The sequence below is a fragment of the Euphorbia lathyris genome, chromosome 6 (genome assembly GCF_963576675.1).
Source record: "Euphorbia lathyris chromosome 6, ddEupLath1.1, whole genome shotgun sequence".
NCBI classification, from domain to species: Eukaryota; Viridiplantae; Streptophyta; class Magnoliopsida; order Malpighiales; family Euphorbiaceae; genus Euphorbia; species Euphorbia lathyris.
In genome coordinates this window covers 11,475,227-11,497,807 of record NC_088915.1, presented here as the reverse complement: position 1 = coordinate 11,497,807, position 22,581 = coordinate 11,475,227, and the positions used below count along the sequence as shown (strand labels likewise).

At 32.4% G+C, this 22,581-nt stretch overlaps 1 pseudogene; it reads left to right on the top strand.

The window, feature by feature from the left end:
* Positions 1–6,470: 6,470 nt before the first annotated feature.
* LOC136233597 (uncharacterized) lies at positions 6,471–7,866 on the top strand (annotated as a pseudogene).
* The last annotated feature ends 14,715 nt before the right edge of the window (positions 7,867–22,581 follow it).

The following is a 22,581-nucleotide window of genomic DNA, read 5'->3' as shown; positions in this document are numbered from 1 at the left end:
TGAGGGGGGCAGTTGCAATATTTGGACAAGTTCAAGGGGTTATTTGTGTATTAGACCTAATAAATATGGTTTTGAACAACTTTAATTCTTGAGTGGCTCCATCCATAGCCTTAAGAATTAAAGTTCAGTGAGCATAATGTAAAATGTGTAAAGTTCAGTGGGCATGGGTGTAATTTACCCTATATATATATATAGCCAAATGTAAAGGGCGGGAATGATCTCGTGTACTTTTTGCTTTACCAAATCTATCTTCATCTTCACCGTGTTTTCCCAGCTGTGGTTTGAGATTTTTGGATTATTGCTCCAGCTCTCAGCTCATTATTGCTCGTTGGATAGAGAATTATTTGGGATGTGAAGACAGGGAGATGCGTAAGCCTGATTAGAGCTCAATCTATCTATGCCGGTTACATCACTGCATTTTCCTTGATTTTTCTTACAATTCCGCCAATGGCTCGTTGCTAGATCTGGATATCAGTCGTGTAAGTTATCTTCTTCTTTTATTTGTTTGTTCTTTTTGATTCAGTTTGAATTGTGGATCATAACTACTACTCCTAAATCAATTTCAATTTCCAAGAGTGAATATACGTCATATTGAATTTCTGCACCATAACCAGGAAATGAATAGTCATGAAGAGGCGAAGCCGCAACACAAATGCGGGTAATGTTGATTTTAGCCATGATCTGGATATCAGTCGTGTAAGTTATCTTCTTCAGATGAATTCAATGATTATGTAATGTGAAGATATGTAATGTGACCTTTTTGGTTTTTCTTTCTGATTTTGTGAATAAAATAAACTAGCTGCTGCATACTTGTTTTTGCTATTGATCAATGTTTTGCTCGTTGATATGTCACCATATGTTATTGTGACTTGTAACTGTAAAGTTTGTAAACTACAATCAGTAACTTGATTTTGCAGCTAAGGCTTAGTTTATCTAAACTGAATTGAAACCATATTCCCAAATCTTCATAAAGATTTCGACAAACATAGCATGTTCTCTAAGTGGAACTTAAAATTACAGAAGCGATGGTGATCAAATTGAAACAAAATGAAATTAGAATGATTGTGATTGAATTGATGTTATTAAACCAAGCATTCAGTGAGGAGGCAAGTTAGGAATTCAGTATCTGCAATATGCTTTGTTGCTGGCAAGTGAAGTGATTACTGCTTTTTCTGGTTATTGAACTTAGCTTTGTAGATGCAACATTAATTTGCTTTAGTATAATTCAACCAAATCTCATTTATGTTTCATAGCATGAGAAGGAATGCTCAATTTCTACTTTCCCTCTTTTCTACTCCGTATCAATTAGGACCTTGTTCAGTCATTTAGATCACCTGTTTGTTTCTCATGGTTTATTCACTTAAGGAAGTGGAATTTCTAACTAGGACCTTCACAATATATGGTTTCAGAAACTATTTAAAAGTTTATCTATATAATGATTATGAGAAGAACATAATGTCCATATCCTTAATTCAAATTATCAGAGACTTCTTATTTGTGGATTAATATCAAAACAGTTTTTTTGGTTCCTTTACTTGGGAGAATTTTGAATTATCCTAAACTTTGATTTGATGAGATTTGGCGCATATCTGTAATTATTTGTGCATATATTGGACAAAGAATTAACATCTATTCTATTGTTAAGTTTAGAATAGATGTTAATTCTTTGATTTCAATCACCAATCGTTGTTAATATTTATATTTCAATATAATTTATAAAATTGAGGGAGTTTCTTTGTGGAATGGAATTTATTGGCATTGCATGTGTTGAATATATATGATTTTCTGTTTGTGGTTCTACCGAAACTCTGTTTGAATTTCAGGTTAGCACAGGTGGAAACATTCAATTTCCAGCCTCTTGTTATGCCTCTTCAAAGGATTATAGTCAGAGCTAATTTGGTTTCGAATGGAACTTCAAGTTGCAGTTGCTTCAAGGTATCTTTCATCACTTGTTATTTTGTTTTCCTGCAATTAATGGAAGTTCAAACTTTTGTGGTGATTAATTCTCTTAGAGTCAGTTTTGTTTACTTGCCTAATTGGTTGCAATCCAATTGATTCTATCATGTGAGAGCCAGCTATTTGCTTATTGGATAACCATGTCTTAATCATCTCATCTATCTTTGGTTCACGCGTAAATCCTTTTTTTTTCATATAAGTTTCAATTTAAGAAGAGACCATGTATAGGAGCTACGATGAGGACCTACGCCACTCATTCCATATCTTAAAGACATTATCAAACTGTGACCTATTAAGACCTTATGCATAAAATAGTGAAAATTTAGGGACTGGATATGCTAAAAATAATTGATCAATAGCATCATAGATAAAGCAATAAAAATTCAGAGACAAATAATTCGTGAGAAGCCTTATACATGATAGTAGAAGTTCAAGAGGGCCTTATTAAGATTTAAATTAGAGTGCTGAAATACAAATTAAAAGATGCAGTATATCAAAATTAGATTTAAAAATGACAAACAAACATCTAATATTAAGATTTAGGAACCTTTAAAATCTGCAAACATGTTCAGAAATGTTTTCCTTTTTCGGAAATTACAATAAAATTTAAGAGAACAAAAGCACAAAGGAAAATAAAATCTAGAAGTCTAGAACAAAACACATCAAAGTAAAGAAAAACAACACAAGCAGGATAACTAATGTAGAACTAACAGTATAATAAGGGTACTGCCGAACTCTTCTCACTTTCCTCATTGACTTCTTATTGGAAAACTCATTCTTCAAACCACAAAGCTCGAAATCGGATCGAAAACGAAAAACTCCTTCTTGCATGGAGAGGATATTCAATCTCACTTTTTGAACACCGTTTCCATTCTTAAACTTGAACAACAAGAATCTATAATATTCCGGAACCAAAAAAGCAACATTAGCATTACAAAAACCAACTGGATAACAAGTCTCCTTCTGCGCTTCTTCGACACCAACTCTCATCATTTTCGCCCATTCTTTTTTCTTATAAATCTCCATTACCCACACCTCCATAAAATTACCTTCTTTGCCTATAACACCAAGCTTCCCCTCATATTCTGTCAGCTGAACATGTTTATAATCGTTACCGAAAGGAAGTGAAAACACATCGTACTTTTCATCATCAACGTCAAATGCCAAAACCTTTTTTGCAGATGTCAGCCAGTGAAATCTGCCACACACAGAAATAGCTGGAATCCAACTAAAAAAGTGTTCGTCACATGGCAATTTTACTTGCTCAATCTGCCTCCATTTACCAACCATTGAATCAAAAATCTCACATCTAAGACAGTTATATTTTCCGAAGTAACGATGCTTTGGTTGGGATAACCTCACTATCTTGTAGTGTAAAGGCTTTGATTTTAAAACCTTAATGGCTATCGACTCAGTGAAATATTTAGTCTTCGGGTTTGGAATGCGTTGCTATTCTTTAGTGAGAGGTTTGCACACATAATATCTAGGAATCCTCTTATCCTCAATACAAACCAAAATCCCTTGTACGGACTGAGAGGGTAGAAAATGGAGAGAGATGTTATGATTTGGATTTCCATCAGAGAAAAAAGAAGCAGAAGTTTGATTAAATCTCAGGGTTTGTAAGAAAAAACCCGATAAAGTGTTGGTTCTTTGAGAATGGAGATTTAAGAAGGAAGAATCGTAAGTAAGACGGTTGCAGTCCTTAGAAAGGAGTTTACAAGTTGCTAGAGTGTTGAATGATGAACGAGATAAAATCTCTAACAACATATCGGAAGGAACTTGAACTTGGGTAGAGCTAGATTCCATTGAATAGGATAGAAAAGAGTTGATTGAGCAGGGAAATAATTGGTTTTGGCAGTGGCGATAGGAAGAGTTGAATGAGCAGGGTATATATAGTATTTTGAAACTTGGGAATAAATATTCCTTAAACAACTTGGATTTCTATTGCTGTTACTAAATATTCCTCTAGACTTTGATATTCTATTGCTGTGTAAATTTCTGTTTTTAAATAAAATTAACACTAGAGTTAGGTTTCTCATGTCCGACTTCTATTAGGATTTGAAAATCTTTATTTATATTACTTTTAATTTAACCTATTAAGCTTAGAGGATTAATTTAGTATTATATTATATTATGTTGTATAATTGCAGTGTCAATACTTATAAGTTTTACGCAAATAATTAATTAGTAAAATTGGGTAGAAAGAATCCTTAAACAGGTCTAGGCAACTATAATTAGTTTATGAGTCGGATTAAACTGTGTTTTAATAGGATTCAACACGCTTTTGCGAAAGTTACTTCGCCCAGACATAGTCCGGCACTGTTATTTTAGACGGGATGTATTCAAGCTTAACAGTAAATAATTTATTATTCCTCACCTTTCTTAGTCTTCCTATTTTGAAAACACATTATAAGATCCCTAACTTTTGTTAATATTAACCATTTAGTTCTTTTGTCTATTTTTTTATAGATTTTGTACTGTTATATTTGGCATAAACAGAGAAATAGAAAATAACAGAGTAATATGACCATTTTGTATCTACTATGGTTATCCTGAAAGCTAAGACATGTTCGATTAAAAATCTAAAAAAACTAGGCAGAAGGACTAAATGGTTAATATTAATAAAAGATAAGGACCTTAAAATATGTTTTTCAAAATAGATGGACTAAACAGTGTGTTAGGTAAAAAGACGATAAAGTAATAAATTATTTACCCAAAATAAAATCACAAGCCAATCCAAATGAGTTTATCTAAAAAAGGATGCCGTGCAAAAATACATCTAACATTTTAGAGTAATTTTATCATGATCCAATTTTATTTCTAATGGTTGCCGTCAAAAGCAATTTTACCCCCTAACATTGGCAAAATATGTCAATTTCAGACATCATTATAAACATATATTTTGTTCATTATTCTGCGCCAATTGTATATCCCTTGTTTCTAAAAAAGATTTCATATTTTTTTTTGTGACTTAATAATAGAATTGGAGATTAATATTTTAAATTTGACGAAAATATTTGAATATTTTTTTCCAACCCGTACAAAATAAAATATATTTTTAATTTTTTTTGGAACAGTGATATGACAAGCACGTTGGAAATGATTGATTTTTATGTATGACATGATAGTCAGATAAAAAAAAGAATAAAAATTATATTTATTATGTACTTAATTTAACTCTTTGAAATTGTCACGTGGCATACACGTGGTTGTTTCATGACTGTCATGTTATAGGTAGCCGAGTTCTTTCCAACGTATTTGCCATGTCACTATTCTACTTATTGTTTTTATCAAAACAAAATAAAAGTTTAATTATTGAAATTCAACGATCTTTTTGAAACTGATTTGAAAGTTCAGCGACTATTGGTGCAATTTATCCCTCATTTGCTCAATAAATCCATGTGTCAAAAATAAAGAAAGCTTTGAGAAAACTAAAACATATATCATTTTAGTAAGTTCAAAAGATGATTAAACAGGTCATTTTAAGTAAGTATAGGAAGCTAAGTATATTAAGTACATAGTGATCCTATGGAAACAGCTTCTTTTTTAAAAGTAGGAATTAGCAAAAAAAAAAAAAAAAAAAAAATCTAACCAAACACTTAAAACTCTCATTTTGATCGTGAAAAGGAAAATATGAAGAGAGAAGGAAGTAACCAAACACTCCCTTAAAGTGAAAAACAATGCAATAACTTATCACATAACCTAATACATCGGTAGTCATTTAAAACTTGTCCAAAAAAGTCTAATGACTCTCTAATTTGAAAACGAATGATTAGCATCTTGAAATTACTTAAAGTGACATTATTAACCTTCTAAATCTTACTTGGTAGAGAAATGAGAGGTTTGGACAAGTTAAAACACGATATTCCTTTAAACAAGTTTAAAGTCTCAATAAGTAACTTTAAACAAGTTCTGATCAATTTACGCAAATTCAGAGTTCAATAGATCACTTTAAGCAAATTTAAAGAGTTAGTCAGTTGTTTGAGGAGCAATCGACTTTTATGACCAATTTGAAAGTGTTGTGTATACATTAAGTCTTTTAGATATAGTGCAATTTTATGCTTCATTTTCCGTTATTAAGGTCCCATATTGTATCGTATCAACAACGTTGGTTTTAAGGATGTAAATGGAGTGGGGATTCCCCGTTTCCGTTGGTGACCCACCCTGAAGAGGACAGAGAATCTCCGATGCATAGGACGGGGATGAGGATAATTTTATTCCCCATGGTGGGGATGAGGATAATTTTGTTCCCCGTGGTGGGGATGGGGATCCTTAGCGGATTCTCAATTATTCCCGTTATAATTGCTTTTTTTTTATGATTTAAGTATATTTTAAAAAAGTGATTGATTGTTTGCAATTTTTAGTTTTTTTATGGTTTTGAAAATTCGGTTTGATTCTCCTCAGAGAATGGGGCTAAAGTTTTTGGAACATCTGTAAATTGAAAATGAGTTTTTGGAACGGAGATTCCCCACGGGATGGGGTAGGGACAAATCTATCCCAGTCTAACTTGCGGGATGGATACGGGGAATGGGGAACGGGGATGGGAAATGCATTCCCACCCTGCCCGTCCTGTTTGCATCCCTAATTGCTTTAATGTTGCACTGTTTTTCACGTTAGGAACTCGATCTCCCCCGGTAACCCGAAATTCATTTTTAGCCCTTAATCTTTTATTATATAATCAAACTAACAAACATTAACTTATTTATTAAAATGTGACATTGATTTATTTATTTAATTTATGCAGTTGCAACTATTGGGTTGTCTAGCTGGAGTGGAGATGATGATACTAAGGGATGTGGGTTACCGAGTTAAGCTTGGAAGTGGAGTAGCGGCTGCAAGTACTTTCCTCCAAAACGCCACTCCTCTTAGTCCTTCTAGGATTTAATAATTCATATATCAACTCAACTCTTGTAAAATATGCAATATTTCCTTATTTTCCCTGTCTACTCTTTCATGTCTTCAAACTCCATTGATTTGTACATCTTTGCTTCTTAATTACTTATCTTTCCGCTTCAAACTAGGGCTGAGCACAAATCTTAGAAATACTTTAACCAGACCGTATGCAAAGATTTTAAATTAAAGGGATAAGGTACTAAAATAGGTTTATAGTTTTTGGAAAATAGCACATATATAGATTTAAAGTTAAAAAAAGGTATCAATTTAGGCCTCGATAACCGCACGTAACACGTCATTTATATTATTCCGTTAAGTTCTGTCAATTGTACGTGGAGAGAGAAATCAAAACTTAATGGAGTAATATGAATGACGTGTCATCTTCCGCTATCGAGCCATAAATTGGTACATTTTTTAAAGGGTAAATTCCAAAAAAACCCCATGTGGTTTGATGTTGTTCCAAAAAAAACCCTTGTGGTTTGTTATTACAAAAAAAAGGACTGTGGTTTGCGCCGTTACCCGAAAAACGAAAAATGGCTTAACACCGTTAAAGTGCTGACGTGGCACAGGGGTAAAACGGGAAAATCAAATTTTTTTTATTTTTTTATTTTTTTTATTTTAAATTACAACCTTGTCACTATGTTCATCTTCTCCAATCCACGATTTACTAATCTCGAAAGGATTACCAGCTGGACTTGTCCCCAAAGAGGTTAATTTGATGAAAATGGGTATCTGGAGGTGTTTCTGGAGGGGCCTTGCTTGACAAAGTATGAAAATAGGGTGTTTTTTGAAAGTGTGCTAAGAGCTAATCTCACCTATGGTAGCCTAAGCGGCGTCGTTGGATTAACGCAAGAAGAACTGTTTCTATGGCTTCCTGTCAAAGATATAATCGTGGATGATCCTAATTCTGGGCTTATTCTTTTTGACATTGGCGTCGCTCATAAACAACTTTCTCTATCTCTTTTTGAAGAACCTCCCGATTGCAAATCTCAAGGTATGTTTGTTTTCTGGGTTTGATTTTGTTTTTTTTTTGTGGGTAATTGAATAGATATTGTTTCTGCAGCAGTTTCACATGAATTTATGTTATATTAATTAATGAAACCGCTTTTGATTTTTAAACGTTTTGTTATATATATTTATAGAACCTGACAAAGCATTCAATTCAATCCGCAGATTTCCGGAAATCTGGAAATTTTCCAGATTTCTTCCAAATTTCCGAAGAAATCTGGAAATTTCCAGATTTTGGAAATTTCCAGATTTCTTCGAGTAAGGGAAATTTAAAAAAAAAAAAGAAGAAGAAGAAGGAGGAAGAAGAAAAAGGAAGAAGAAGGAGCAAGAGATGAAGAAGAAGAAGAAGAATGAGAGAAGAAAAAAAGAAGAAGTAGGAGGAAGAAGAAGGAGAGAAAGAAGAAGAAGAAGAAGAAGAAGAAGAGAGAAGAGGAAAAAAATAAAAAAAAATTAAAAAAAAATCGATTTTTCCGTTTTACCCCTGTGCCACGTCAGTACTTTAACGGTGTTAAGCCATTTTCCGTTTTTCGGGTAACGGCGCAAACCACAGTCCTTTTTTTTGCAATAACAAACCACAAGGGTTTTTTTTGGAACAACATCAAACCACAGGGTTTTGTTTTGGAATTTACCCTTTTTTAAACATTAAGCCTATATTGGTGCTATTTTGTACGTGGAGCCTAAATTGATACTTCCCAAAAACCAATTTTGATACCTTATCCTAAAATTAAATTAAGGAAAAAGTATAAAAGTAAACCTCGTGGTTTGGCTTATTTGCAAAGATAGTCTCATGATTTAAAAGTTTGTAAACAAGGTACGTGATTTGTGCAGTCAAACATTATGTGTTAAACAGCGTACACGATCTATAATTAAAGGGTTAATTACAAAAATGGGTCAAATGTGAGGTCCATTTACATATTTAACCCATTTACTTAACCTACTACATATCTACACTGATTTTGTGTGACTTTTCCATAATACCATCAATATTTACGTGCGTCTCGCCCCCTCCCGTCTGACTTCGCAGATTCGATATTATGCGAAGCCTGCGAAGCTAATGTTTGAGTTTACTTGATGAATTTAATTAGCATATGCGAAGCCTACGAAACTAATGTTTGGTTTACTTGATGAATTTCATTAGCATATGCGAAGCATGAATGTGTTTTGAAGCTAATTTCGCGAAGTGGTATATAACAAAAAAATGTCAAACAACAACGGATTCTAACATTAAAATCATAACATTATCAAAATTTACAACAAGATTGCCACAATAAACTCCTAACAAATCACTTCAAAGTGAACCTAATTAACCTGGTACCAATTTTGAAGCGGATGAGTAATTTCTCTCTCTATAGGAAGTCCAGACCTTTTGGGATGAGAAATGGAAGTCTAGACATTTTGGGATGTACGTGTGGATGGACGTGTCCCATGGTGCACACCAAGATTGACACAATCTCTCATAACCAACAATTTTAGGAGTGAATGTGCCAATCTTCAGGCAAATTTCTCCCTGTACAGGAAGGAAAATTATCTCCCCTGCATTCGAGGACGCCGCCTTCTAGAAAGGGATGTTATGTAATCAACCACCTTCAGAAAAAATTAATCGAGGCAGAAAAAAAGACGATTTTGGCTTCACGAAATGAGGATTAGCGAAGCATGCGAATGTAATGTGCAGGGAAAGAGGTGATTTTACTTCGCTAATCGATGTTTTCGCGAGGTATGCGAGGTCTGAAACGTGACGATCCACGTCGCATATCGATGCTTTCGCGAAGTCTGCGAGGGAAAACATGAACTTTTCTACTCGCAGACTTCGCGAACTAATCGATTCACAAAGTAGATCGTCACGTTTCACGCTCTTTCTCTTCGCAGATCTTCGCGAAATCATCAACTACGCGAAGTGTATTCATGAAAAGGTAGAAAAAACAGTATATACTTACATTTTTCGCGCCTTTCACCCTTAAAAGCGACAATAACAATGTGATAAACTGGGAAAAACGATGGAAATAACGTAGAATAACCATTTCTTTGATGGTAACAAGAAGAAAGAAACCAAGTAACGAGCAGGAAGAGGAAGATGAAGAACCATGGCTTCGTTTTCTAGGATTAGAAAGTTGCAGAATCAAGAGATGAAGAGAGGAAAAACAGAAATTGATTGTGATTTGGCGAAATTGTGCAGATTTCGTGCAATTTAAAGGAAGATAGGAAGATCAAAAGTCTTCAAATCATTAATGGAGGAGCCAACTTTTTGCCTAACCAAGGAAAAGGGGGGGGCGGTCGTTCGCGTTGTAGGAAGTGGGAAGGTTAGTCACACAAAATCAGTCTAGATTGAGTAAATGGGTTAAATATGTAAATGGGCCTCTCATTTGACCTAGTTTTGTAATTTTTCCATAATTAAATTAAAAGAAAAGTATAAAAATAAACTTTGTAATTTGACCGGTTTGTAAAAATAGTATCGTGCAGTGATGGATTCAGGACTCACCGAGAGGGGATGTTTATTGTGATTTATGGATGCTAAATTGACATATTTTTAAATATTTTTACATAAAAAAATTAAAGTATTGTTCTCAGTTTCCCTCGATTTTTGACGCTTTTCAGCGACCTATGAGTGCTCAACCCTCAACTAACTCCTCTGGATCCGTCCTTGAGCTCGCAGTTTAAAAGTTTGCAAATAGGAGTATGCGCTTTGTACAGTTTGTAAAGTCAAACATTGTGTTAAAAATTATTATCGTTCTATTTACTCCAAAAGAGAATGATTTGGAGCAGACTTTACGAATTACCTTATATATAAGGTTTGACTTTACAAATTAACTAAACCGGAATTATTTTTTGATCTGAAATTTGGCTTAAAGATCATTTAACTGTAAATTTAACAAATCTTAGAACACTGTTTACAAACTTTTAAACTACGAGACTATCTTTGCAAATCGGCGGGGTGGGAAAAAAATCCGACCAAACTGTTTCCCAAACCAGAAACCAAAAATCCGAACAAAAAAATCGATTAACCGAACGGATGGACACAATTTAGGTTTGTATATGTTGACTATAAATGTTAACGGTTTAGGTTTTGTATTTTCAAAAGCCGACACTTTCGGTTGATCTAACCGTTTATATTATTGTTTGATTCAATTAATTTATGTGTAGAGATTAAATATTTAGATTAAAAAATATGGTTAATTGTTATTTTGGTAAACCATTATATTTAGGTTTAGATAAAATTAGATCTGTCCACGGACTCAGATACCCGCCCGGCCCAGGCCCGCTAAAGCCCGTCTATATTTTAGACGGGTTTGAGATTAATAAAAATAACACGGACCGGTCCAACCCGGTCTGCCTATTAATATTAATTAATAAATGTATATAGTTCTATATTAAATATTTATTTTTAAGTATAATCTTTATTTTTTATAATTACTGATTATATATATATATATATATATATATATATATATATATATATATATATATATATATATATATATATATATATATATATATATGGGTTCACTCTTAATGGGTATTACTCATTTATCACCATCCATGGGTATTATTTAATAGCTATTGGATCAAAATCCAATGGTCTAGATTTAAGTTTGTTCATTAATATTACATTTGACCTTTTCAAACTTATAAAATGGCTACCTAATGACATCGCAGTTATTTAATAATTTAATTAAATAAAAAAAATTAAAATTCTGCATGCCGGCAAACAACAATGGCATTACTTCATGCCAAGCAAGCAATAACTCCAATTTCCAATTTCCAATTACTATGTATTAAATTCCCAACGAAATACAAAGAATTACTGTTATATAGAAGTACTCCTATTATCATTAAATTTTATATGTAATTAATGTTTCTACTATAATTTATTTTTTATTCAAATTTTTCCTATTATCATTAAATTTAGATATGCTAATAAATATAACATGGCTGATAGAACAATACACTAAAAAATATAATTTATTATCATAGAATTATTAACTGCATATCCGTTGAGTAAATTATCATAGAATTATTAATCGTAGTCGAATGTAATTGACTAATTGTATATCCATTGGTTATGATAAAAGATTTCATATCTTTGTATGAGTTAATAATAGAATTGGAGATTAATAAAATGTAATTTATTATCACAAAAGTAGAATCTCCGTTGAGTAAATTACTCAAGGGATAATTTACAAACTTAAACTTAGTCAAATATAATTTACTAATTGCATATCAGTTGGTTATTAAAAAATATTTCATATTTTTTGTGAGTTAATAATAGAATTGGAGATTAATAAAATGTAATTTATTATCATAAAATTATTAATCTCCAATTCTATTATTAACTCACAAAAAATATGAAATCTTTTTTAATAACCAACGGATATGCAATTAGTGCAGAATAAGAAACAAAATATGTGTTTTATAATGATGTCTGAAATTGACCCAACTTTTTAACGTTATGGGTAAAATTGCTCTTTGCTAGAAACGTTAGGGATAAAATTGCACCATTTTAGATGTTACGGGTAAAATTGCTCATATACAGTAAAACCTCTATAAATTAATAATGTTGGGACTATGGAATTTTATTAATTTATAGAGTTATTAATTAATCGATAAATTAATAATTATTAATTTATAGAGTGATTTTAAATTTTTTAAAAATAAATTTTAAATTACTAATTTAAATAAAGTTTTTGTCTAAAATCAATGAACAAATAAAATGAAATGTGCATTATATAAGTTAATTGAATTTGGAAGTTCATTGTATTTATGTTAAAAATATTCAATGTATCACATTCAATGAATTACTATATAAATTTATAATGATGTGTTGTTTCAAATTATACAAAAAATGAGGATGAAGCTTAGGATAATTCAATACTTTTGAAACCAGTCAAAGGAAAGAAAGCAATTATAGCATCATCCACTCTTTATAATTTTTTGTTACAATTTGACAATGATACACTAGAACTTTTGAATACACTGAGAATAGTTAAAGATGAAATTCAACTAGATTTAAATTTTAAGAAAAAACAAAATACTATATGTAGAACTAGATTTCAATCTAGAAATCTAAAACAAAACAGACCAGAGTAAAGAAAAACAACACAAGCATGATAACTACTGTAAAACTAACACTATAATAAGGGTACTGCCGATCTCTTCTCATTTTCCTCCTCGACTTCTTATTGGAAAACTCATTCTTCAAATCATAGAGCTCGAAATCCGATATAAACGGAAAAACTGCTTCATGCATAGAGAGGTTATCCAATCTCACTTTTTGAACACCGTTTCCGTTGTTAAACTTGAACCACAAGAAGCTATAATATTCTGGATAACAAGTCTGCTCCTCCCCTTCTTGGACACTAATTCTCACCCTTTTCCTCCAGTCTTTTTTCTTATAAATCTCCATTACCCACACCTCCATGAAATTACCATCTTTGCCTATTACACCAAGCTTCCCCTCATATTCTGTCAGCTGAACATGTTTATAATTGTTACTGAAAGGAAGTGAAAACAGATCGTACTTTTCATCATCAATGTCAAATGTGAAAACTTTATTTGCAGATGTTAGGCAGTGAAATTTCCAACTGACAGAAATAGCTGGAATCCAACTATAAAAGTGCTCGTCACGTGGCAATTTTACTTGCTCAATCTGCCTCCATTTACCGACCATTGAATCAAAAATCTCACATTGAAGACAGTTGTATTTTCCGAAGATTCGTTGCCTTGGTTGCGATAATCTCACTATCTTGTAGTGCAAAGGCTTTGATTTTAAAACCTTAATGGCTATACACTGAGTGAAATATCCATTTAATCATTGGCTAATATCCATTTCACTCAGTGTATAGCCATTAAGGTTTTAAAATCAAAGCCTTTGCACTACAAGATAGTGAGATTATCGCAACCAAGGCAACGAATCTTCGGAAAATACAACTGTCTTCAATGTGAGATTTTTGATTCAATGGTCGGTAAATGGAGGCAGATTGAGCAAGTAAAATTGCCACGTGACGAGCACTTTTATAGTTGGATTCCAGCTATTTCTGTCAGTGGGAAATTTCACTGCCTAACATCTGCAAATAAAGTTTTCGCATTTGACATTGATGATGAAAAGTACGATCTGTTTTCACTTCCTTTCAGTAACAATTATAAACATGTTCAGCTGACAGAATATGAGGGGAAGCTTGGTGTAATAGGCAAAGATGGTAATTTCATGGAGGTGTGGGTAATGGAGATTTATAAGAAAAAAGAATGGAGGAAAAGGGTGAGAATTAGTGTCCAAGAAGGGGAGGAGCAGACTTGTTATCCAGAATATTATAGCTTCTTGTGGTTCAAGTTTAACAACGGAAATGGTGTTCAAAAAGTGAGATTGGATAACCTCTCTATGCATGAAGCAGTTTTTCCGTTTAGATCGGATTTCGAGCTCTGTGATTTGAAGAATGAGTTTTCCAATAAAAAGTCGAGGAGGAAAATGAGAAGAGATCGGCAGTACCCTTATTATAGTGTTAGTTCTACATTAGTTATCCTGCTTGTGTTGTTTTTCTTTACTCTGGTCTGTTTTGTTTTAGATTTCTAGATTTTATTTTCTTTGGGCTTTTGTTCTCTTCAATTTTACTGTAATTTCGGAAAAAGTAAAACATTTTTGAACATGTTTGCAGATTTTAAAGGTTCCTAAATCTTAATATTAGATGTTTGTTTATCATTTTTAAATCTAATTTTGATATTACTGCATCTTTTAATTTGTATTTAAGCACTCTAATTTAAATCTTAATAAGGCCCTCTTGAACTTCAACTATCATGTATAAGGCTTCTCATGAATTATTTGTCTCTGAATTTTTATTGCTTTATCTATGATGCTATTGATCAATTATTTTTAGCATATCCAGTCCCTAAATTTTCACTATTTTATGCATAAGGTCTTAATAAACTATGTCACAGTTTGATAATGTCTTTAAGATATGGAATGAGTGGCATAGGTCCTGATCGTAGCTCCTATACATGGTCTCTTCTTAAATTGAAACTTGGATCCAGATATGAAAAAAAATAAAAGATTTATACCTGAACCAAAGATAGATGAGATGATTAAGACATGGTTATCCAATAAGCAATTAGCTAGCTCTCACATGATAAAATCAATTGGATTGCAACCAATTAGGCAAGCTAAACAAGCTGACTCTAAGAGAATTAATCACCAGAAAAGTTTGAACTTCCATTAATTGCAGGAAAACAAAATAACAAGTGCTGAGCAGGAATGTTGAAATAATGAACTTATAATTAATAATCTTTAATTTGATTCAGTGGATTATCCAAGAGTCATTTCTGTATCTGTATTTATAGAGTGTCCAAGAGTCATTTCTGTACCTGTGTCTGTATCTGTATTTATAGTGAGTTAATGTGGTTTACTAAGAGTCATGTTTGTAATACCTAGCAATACAAAGTAGTAAGGCAAGAGAATCAGAAAGGAATTTCTTCCAGCAATTATACTCTTCCTCTATACCTCTGAAAGTTTATTTATTTGATCGAACAAATTGGTGGCTTTGTTGGGTTCCCAAGATGTATGGGAAATGGTAGAAACTGGATATGAGCAGCCAGAGAATGAGGAGGAATTGACGAATGCTCAAAAAGCGAAAAGGAAGAAAGACCAACAAGCACTCTCTCTAATCCACATGTGTCTGGATGAGAATATGTTCGTGAAAATTTCGACTGCAACAACAGCCAAGGAGGCATGGGAGATTCTCGAAAATTCCTTTAAGGGGAAAGATAAAGTAGTCAAGGTGCGTTTGCAAACCTTGAGAAGTGAGTATGAGAAACTCAAGATGAAAGAGTCAGAGAAAATTGATGAGTTCTTTAATAGAACTTTGGTAATTGTCAATCAGTTGAAGAGATATGGAGAAAAAATGGAGGATGTTCTTGTGATAGAAAAAATCCTTCGTTACAAGCCCATGAGGAGAGATTAAAAAATAGAGAAGAACCTGTCGCTCAGGTGTTGCAGGCGAAACTAGATTTGAATGATAAAGAAGAAAAGAAGCAATTTGAAGGTGGATATGGAAGAGGAAGAGGTAGAGGCCGTGGCCATGGCTGGAATCGTGGATATAATGGAAGAGGTAGAGGTGGCAGAAATTTCCACAATAATGAAGCCACAAATAATCAGCAATGGAATGCAAGAGGACGTGGTAGAGGCAACAATTTCCAAGGCCGTGGAAATAATTGGCATGGTCGTGATAAATCTCGTGTGCAATGTTACAATTGTCAAGAATTTGGGCATTATGCTGCTGAGTGTAAATCTGAACCTTTTAAAGACGAACAGGCCAATTTTGCCGAGGAGGAAGATGAAGAATCAACTTTGTTACTGACATGTAGCGAAGATGAAGCAAGGAGCAAGGAGCCTTAGTATCTAGACTCGGGAGCAAGCAATCATATGACGGGAAATAAAGAACTTTTTTATAAGCTGGAAAGAAAAAAATGATTGCAAAAGTTCCTATGTCTGCAAACAAGATGTTCAAATTAAAAATCAGTAGTGATCGTCCTATGTGTTTGAAAGCCTCATCAGATTCTGCATGGCTGTGGCATCTCAGAATGGGTCACTTGAATTTTGATGGACTGGAGCAAATGTGCAAGCAACAAATGGTGTATGGATTACCTTCCATAAATCATCCCAATCAGATTTGTGAAGGGTGTATGTACGGGAAGCAATTCAGAAGGAGTTTTCCAAAGGAGTCTTTGTCAAGCACATCAAAACCACTTGAATTGGTGCATGCAGATATTTGTGGTCCCATTAATCCGAGTTCACATGGAGGAAGCCGGTATTTCTTATTATTTATTGATGATTATACTCGAAAAACATGGGTTTATTTTTTGAAGGCAAAATCTGAAGCATTTGAAGTGTTTAAAAAATTTAAAGCACTAGTTGAGAATGAAAGCGGTTTGAAGATTCAAGCATTGCGAACTGATCGAGGAGGAGAATTCACATCTGAGAAATTCAATCAGTTCTGTGATTATAATGGTGTTCGTCGATTGCTTACTGTTCCAAGATCTCCTCAACAAAATGGTGTCGTGGAAGGGAAAAATAGAACCATTCTTAACATGACCCGAAGCATGATGAAGTGCAAAGGTATGCCAAAAGAATTTTGGGCAGAAGCAGTAACATGTGCAGTCTATTTAAATAATAGAAGTCCTTCAAATAAGCTTTTGAAAAAGACCCCCAATGAAGCATGGTGTGGAAAGAAACTTAATATTAGATGTTTGTTTATCATTTTTAAATCTACTTTTGATATTACTGCATCTTTTAATTTGTATTTAAGCACTCTAATTTAAATCTTAATAAGGCCCTCTTGAACTTCAACTATCATGTATAAGGCTTCTCATGAATTATTTGTCTCTGAATTTTTATTGCTTTATCTATGATGCTATTGATCAATTATTTTTAGCATATCCAGTGCCTAAATTTTCACTATTTTATGCATAAGGTCTTAATAAACTATGTCACAATTTGATAATGTCTTTAAGATATGGAATGAGTGGCATAGGTCCTGATCGTAGCTCCTATACATGGTCTCTTCTTAAATTGAAACTTGGATCCAGATATGAAAAAAAATAAAAGATTTATACCTGAACCAAAGATAGAATAGATGTTAATTCTTTGTCCAAATATGCACAAGTAATTATAGATATGCGCCAAATCTCATAAAATCAAAGTTTAGGATAATTCAAAATTCTCCCAAGTAAAAAAACTGTTTTGACATTAATCCACAAATAAGAAGTCTCTGATAATTTGAATTAAGGATATGGACATTATGTTCTTCTCATAATCGTTATATAGATAAACTTTTACCCAATCATACCATTTCTGAAGCCACTGTGAAGGTCCTAGTTACAAATTCCACTTCCATAAGTCAATAAACCATGAGAAACAAACAGGTGATCTAAATGACTGAACAAGGTCCTAATTGACAGGGAGTAGAAAAGAGGGAAAATGGAAATTGAGCATTCCTTCTCATCCTACTACCTATGAAACACAAATGAGATTTGGTTGAATTATACTAAAGCAAAGCAATGTTGCATCTACAAAGCTAAGTTCAATAACCAGAAAAAGCAGTAATCACTTCACTTGTGGGCAAGAAAGCATATATCAGGTTGCAGATACTGAATTCCTAACTTGCCTCCTCACTGAATGCTTGGTTTAATAACAGCAACTATTTGATGAACTTTTAACTGTTCAATTCAATCACAATCATTCTACTTTCATTTTGTTTCAATTTGATCACCGTCGCTTCTATAATTTTAAGTTTCACTTAGAGAACATGCTATGTTTGTCAAAATGAATATGGTTTCAGTTCAGTTTAGATAAACTAAGCCTTAGCTGCAAAATCAAGTTGCTGATTGTAGTTTAGAAACTTTAGCAAGTGACAGCAAATACACCTATCTCTTTGAGATCTTCAAGAGTAAGTAACGCCAAAGCTTCCTCATCTACTTGAAGAAAACCTCACAAAGTCCTTCAAATTGCAGTCCGTTCTATCTTCACTACTAATTTTAGAACTCCAAACATGGCTAAAAACAACATTGCCCACATTTGTGTTGCGGCTTCGCCTCTTCGTGACTCTACATTTCCTGGTTATGGTGCCGAAATTCAATATGACATATATTCACTATTAGGAAATTGAAATTGATTTAGGAGTAGTAGTTATGATCCACAATTCAAACTGAATCAAAAAGAACAAACAAATAAAAGAAGAAGATAACTTACACGAGTGCTATCCAGATCTAGCAACGAGCCATTGGCGGAATTGTAGAAAAAATCAAGGAAAATGCAGTGATGTAACCGGCATAGATAGAGTGAGCTCTAATCAGGCTTAGCAGAATAATCCAAAAGTCCCAAACCACAGCTGGGAAAAGGAGAGGAAAAACATGGTGAAGATGAAGATGCATTTAGTAAAGCAAAAAAGTACACTATATGTAAGGTGTAAAATACTCCTAATATTTTAGTAGTTTTACATCTACAGTGAATAGTCTGCTATAACAACAGAAAAAAAAGCTTTAATTTTCTAAGAACAAGAGAATGTCAACTTTGTTAATTGGAGGAACATAATAAATTGGAGGAAAATATTATTTGATTTGGTACAATCGTAAAAAGAATCTTTAAACCATTATAATTCGTTTATGTTTTTTGGGTAAAAAAAAATTGTTTCTTTACATATTGTCAAACTGGCACCTGAGAGAGAAACTGTCCAAACCGTGATTCAACTTTTTCGTTATGCTAAAAATGATAATCGTTTAGTTTGACACTATAAAAATGATTGTAACGACTTTAAAATGGAAAATTCAAAAAATTAAAATTGTTTAGTACCACATTTACTGCGGAACCAATTTTTATATCTTTCAAAATCATTATTTTCAGAGATTTCTCTCTAAAACATTCATTTTCTCTTTCCTCGCCAAACAACACCTAAATGATGTCAAAATTAAAAAGTTGAAGAATTAAAGTCGTTTAGAATATCATCAAATTTTTCAATTTTTCAATTTTCATTTTAGGATCATTATTTTTAATAAAGCGAAAAATCTCGGTCATTTTTTTAAAAAAAATTTGCGCACAATGCGCTTAAATTAAAGAAAAAAGAAAAATCTCCACCAGGATGTGATTCGAACCCATGACCTCACAAGGCATAGGTAAGCTCTCAACACTAGGCTAAGAGCATCACCAAAACGAAAAAAAGTCAATCATCATTTGGACAAAAGTACACTAGATCATTCCCGCCCTTTACATTTGGCTATATATATATTGGGTAAATTACACCCATAGCCACTGCACTTTACCCATTTTACATTTATGGCAACTAAACTTTAATTCTTAACAACTATATGATTATTGAACTTTACATCTCTTAACACTTGTAGCAATTTAACTTTAACTAACCCTTCAAAATGACCATCAACAACCTCAAACTGAAAATATTCAAGAATTAAGATTGTTCAAAATGACATTTACCATGAAGTTATATTTTTTTAATTTTCAAAAGCACATTTTTAGAGCTTTTTCTCTTTAAAAATTCACTCTATATTTTAACAAAATAACATTTAAATGACCTCAAAACAAAAAAAAAATTCAAGAATTAGAGTTCTTGAAAATATCATTACTTTCCGAATTTTTTGTTTTGAGATCATCAACGATGGTTTTGAGGAGTTAAGTGTCTACAGGTATTAAAAAATATAAAATTCAATAGTTATACTGTTAAGAATTGAAGTTCAGTGGTCATAATGTTAAAATGGGTAAAGTTCAATGGCCATGGGTGTAATTTACCCTATATATATATAAATGTATTCTTCTTTCTATAAATAATTAAATTTGTAATTTAGTTTTAATACAAAATAAGGTATATGTAAGGTGTAAAATACTCCTAATATTTTAGTAGTTTTACATCTACAGTGAATAGTCTGCTATAAAAACAGAAAAAAAAGCTTTAATTTTCTAAGAACAAGAGAATGTCAACTTTGTTAATTGGAGGAACATAATAAATTGGAGGAAAATATTATTTGATTTGGTGCAATCGTAAAAAGAATCTTTAGACCATTATAATTCGTTTATGTTTTTTGGGTAAAAAAAAATTGTTTCTTTACATATTGTCAAACTGGCACCTGAGAGAGAAACTGTCCAAACCGTGATTCAACTTTTTCGTTATGCTAAAAATGATAATCGTTTAGTTTGACACTATAAAAATGATTGTAACGACTTTAAAATGGAAAATTCAAAAAATTAAAATTGTTTAGTACCACATTTACTGCGGAACCAATTTTTATATTTTTCAAAATCATTATTTTCAGAGATTTCTCTCTAAAACATTCATTTTCTCTTTCCTCGCCAAACAACACCTAAATGATGTCAAAATTAAAAAGTTGAAGAATTAAAGTCGTTTATAATATCATCAAATTTTTCAATTTTTCAATTTTCATTTTAGGATCATTATTTTTAATAAAGCGAAAAATCTCGGTCATTTTTTTAAAAAAAATTTGCGCACAATGCGCTTAAATTAAAGAAAAAAGAAAAATCTCCACCAGACCGGATGTGATTCGAACCCATGACCTCACAAGGCATAGGTAAGCTCTCAACACTAGGCTAAGAGCATCACCAAAACGAAAAAAAGTCAATCATCATTTGGACAAAAGTTTTTTCCAGGTATGAGTTTAACAATACGTGAAAGCATAAGGCATTTTTTTACTTAAGTTTTCTGCATACAGTAGGACTTGAATTTGAACTCGAGATCTTTACCTTAAATCATTCCTTTAGAGGGTTCGTGACTGGATGTCAAGTATGAGTTTAGTTGTGTATCTCAAAAATCATACTTCAGAGTCATGAGTGAAGTGCGAGGATTGTTACTCTCCTATTGAAGATGAGGTATCATCAGCCACTTAATTAGTGAAGTTGAGAAGTGTGTGGCCACATTCAAATATTTCAATTTGTTGAAATATAAATCAGATAATAATTATTGGTGTATACCTTAATCTTGATACATTATAGTCTACATAATGCCCTAATCATATGGCATCAATCTGTAATGATGATTTACTTGTGCAAATCCATCATTCAGAGTATCCAGATTTAAATGATCTGCTCACGTTTGACGGGTCAAGAACTTAGGAGAGTGAAACTGTGACGCAATAAAATACTAATTTGAAATGTCTCTGATATATTCTTACTACCGGAACAGATTTACTGTGACGCAATAAAATACTAATTTGAAATGTCTCTGATATATTCTTACTACGGGAACAGATTTTTAGATACACAACAGTGTTTAGTGAAATCGGTGACACTTTGTAAATCCTTTTACTCCTAAACCTTTGAGGAGGAGGAAGGAAACTTGTCTTCTTCCTCCTCCCACATTTATGTTTCTTCTAGTTTTTTTTTGTTTGTTTGTTTGTTTTATTAAGTTTAGTCTAGTTGAATTTTATATATTTTACCGGATTTCGTAACCTGTTGTTCTTAATCCTTTCATTTGTAACATTTTCTGATTTAGCAAGAGCGGAAAATGTAGATTTTATTCGTAAATTACTAGATTTATCGGATTGCAAAAGAAATTTGAATTTTATATATTTTATTGGATCTCCTTACCCGTTTGAACTGCATTTGTTGTTCTTAATCCTTTCATTTGTAACATTTTCTGATTTAGCAAGAGCGGAAAATGTAGATTTTATTTGTAAATTACTAGATTTATGGGATTGCAAAAGAAATGACTCAAATCCGAAGATTCAGAATGGTTCTAATGTTGGAGATTGGAATACAGCTTCTTTTCTGCGAACTTGAAGTTTCAAGAAATATATAATTTATCTGTTGTTTATGTTAGTTGTACCTTTAATGGCTTTTTCTGCTTTTTGTAGTTATTTTATTGCATTAGTGGATCATGTATTAGACATAGTCTATACTTGAGGTTTTATTAACATCATTATAAAAAAAATCAACGATTCAATCCAATTCTAAATCGTTTTTTTAGACATTCGAATCTTGTTTTGGAATCTCCAAAATGAGTCTTAAACCATAATTTTTTTTTATAATTATGCCTAATGAAAATCACCGTTGCAATTCGATTCGGTCCTAAAGAAAAAATCGATGGATTAATTTAAGGAAATTTAATAAAAAAAAATTTAAACTTTGTAGTTTGACCGATTTGTAGGGATTGGCACGGTTCGATTAATCGTTCCATCAAAATATTTGAACTTAACTAATTCTATCAGTTTTTAAGACATTAA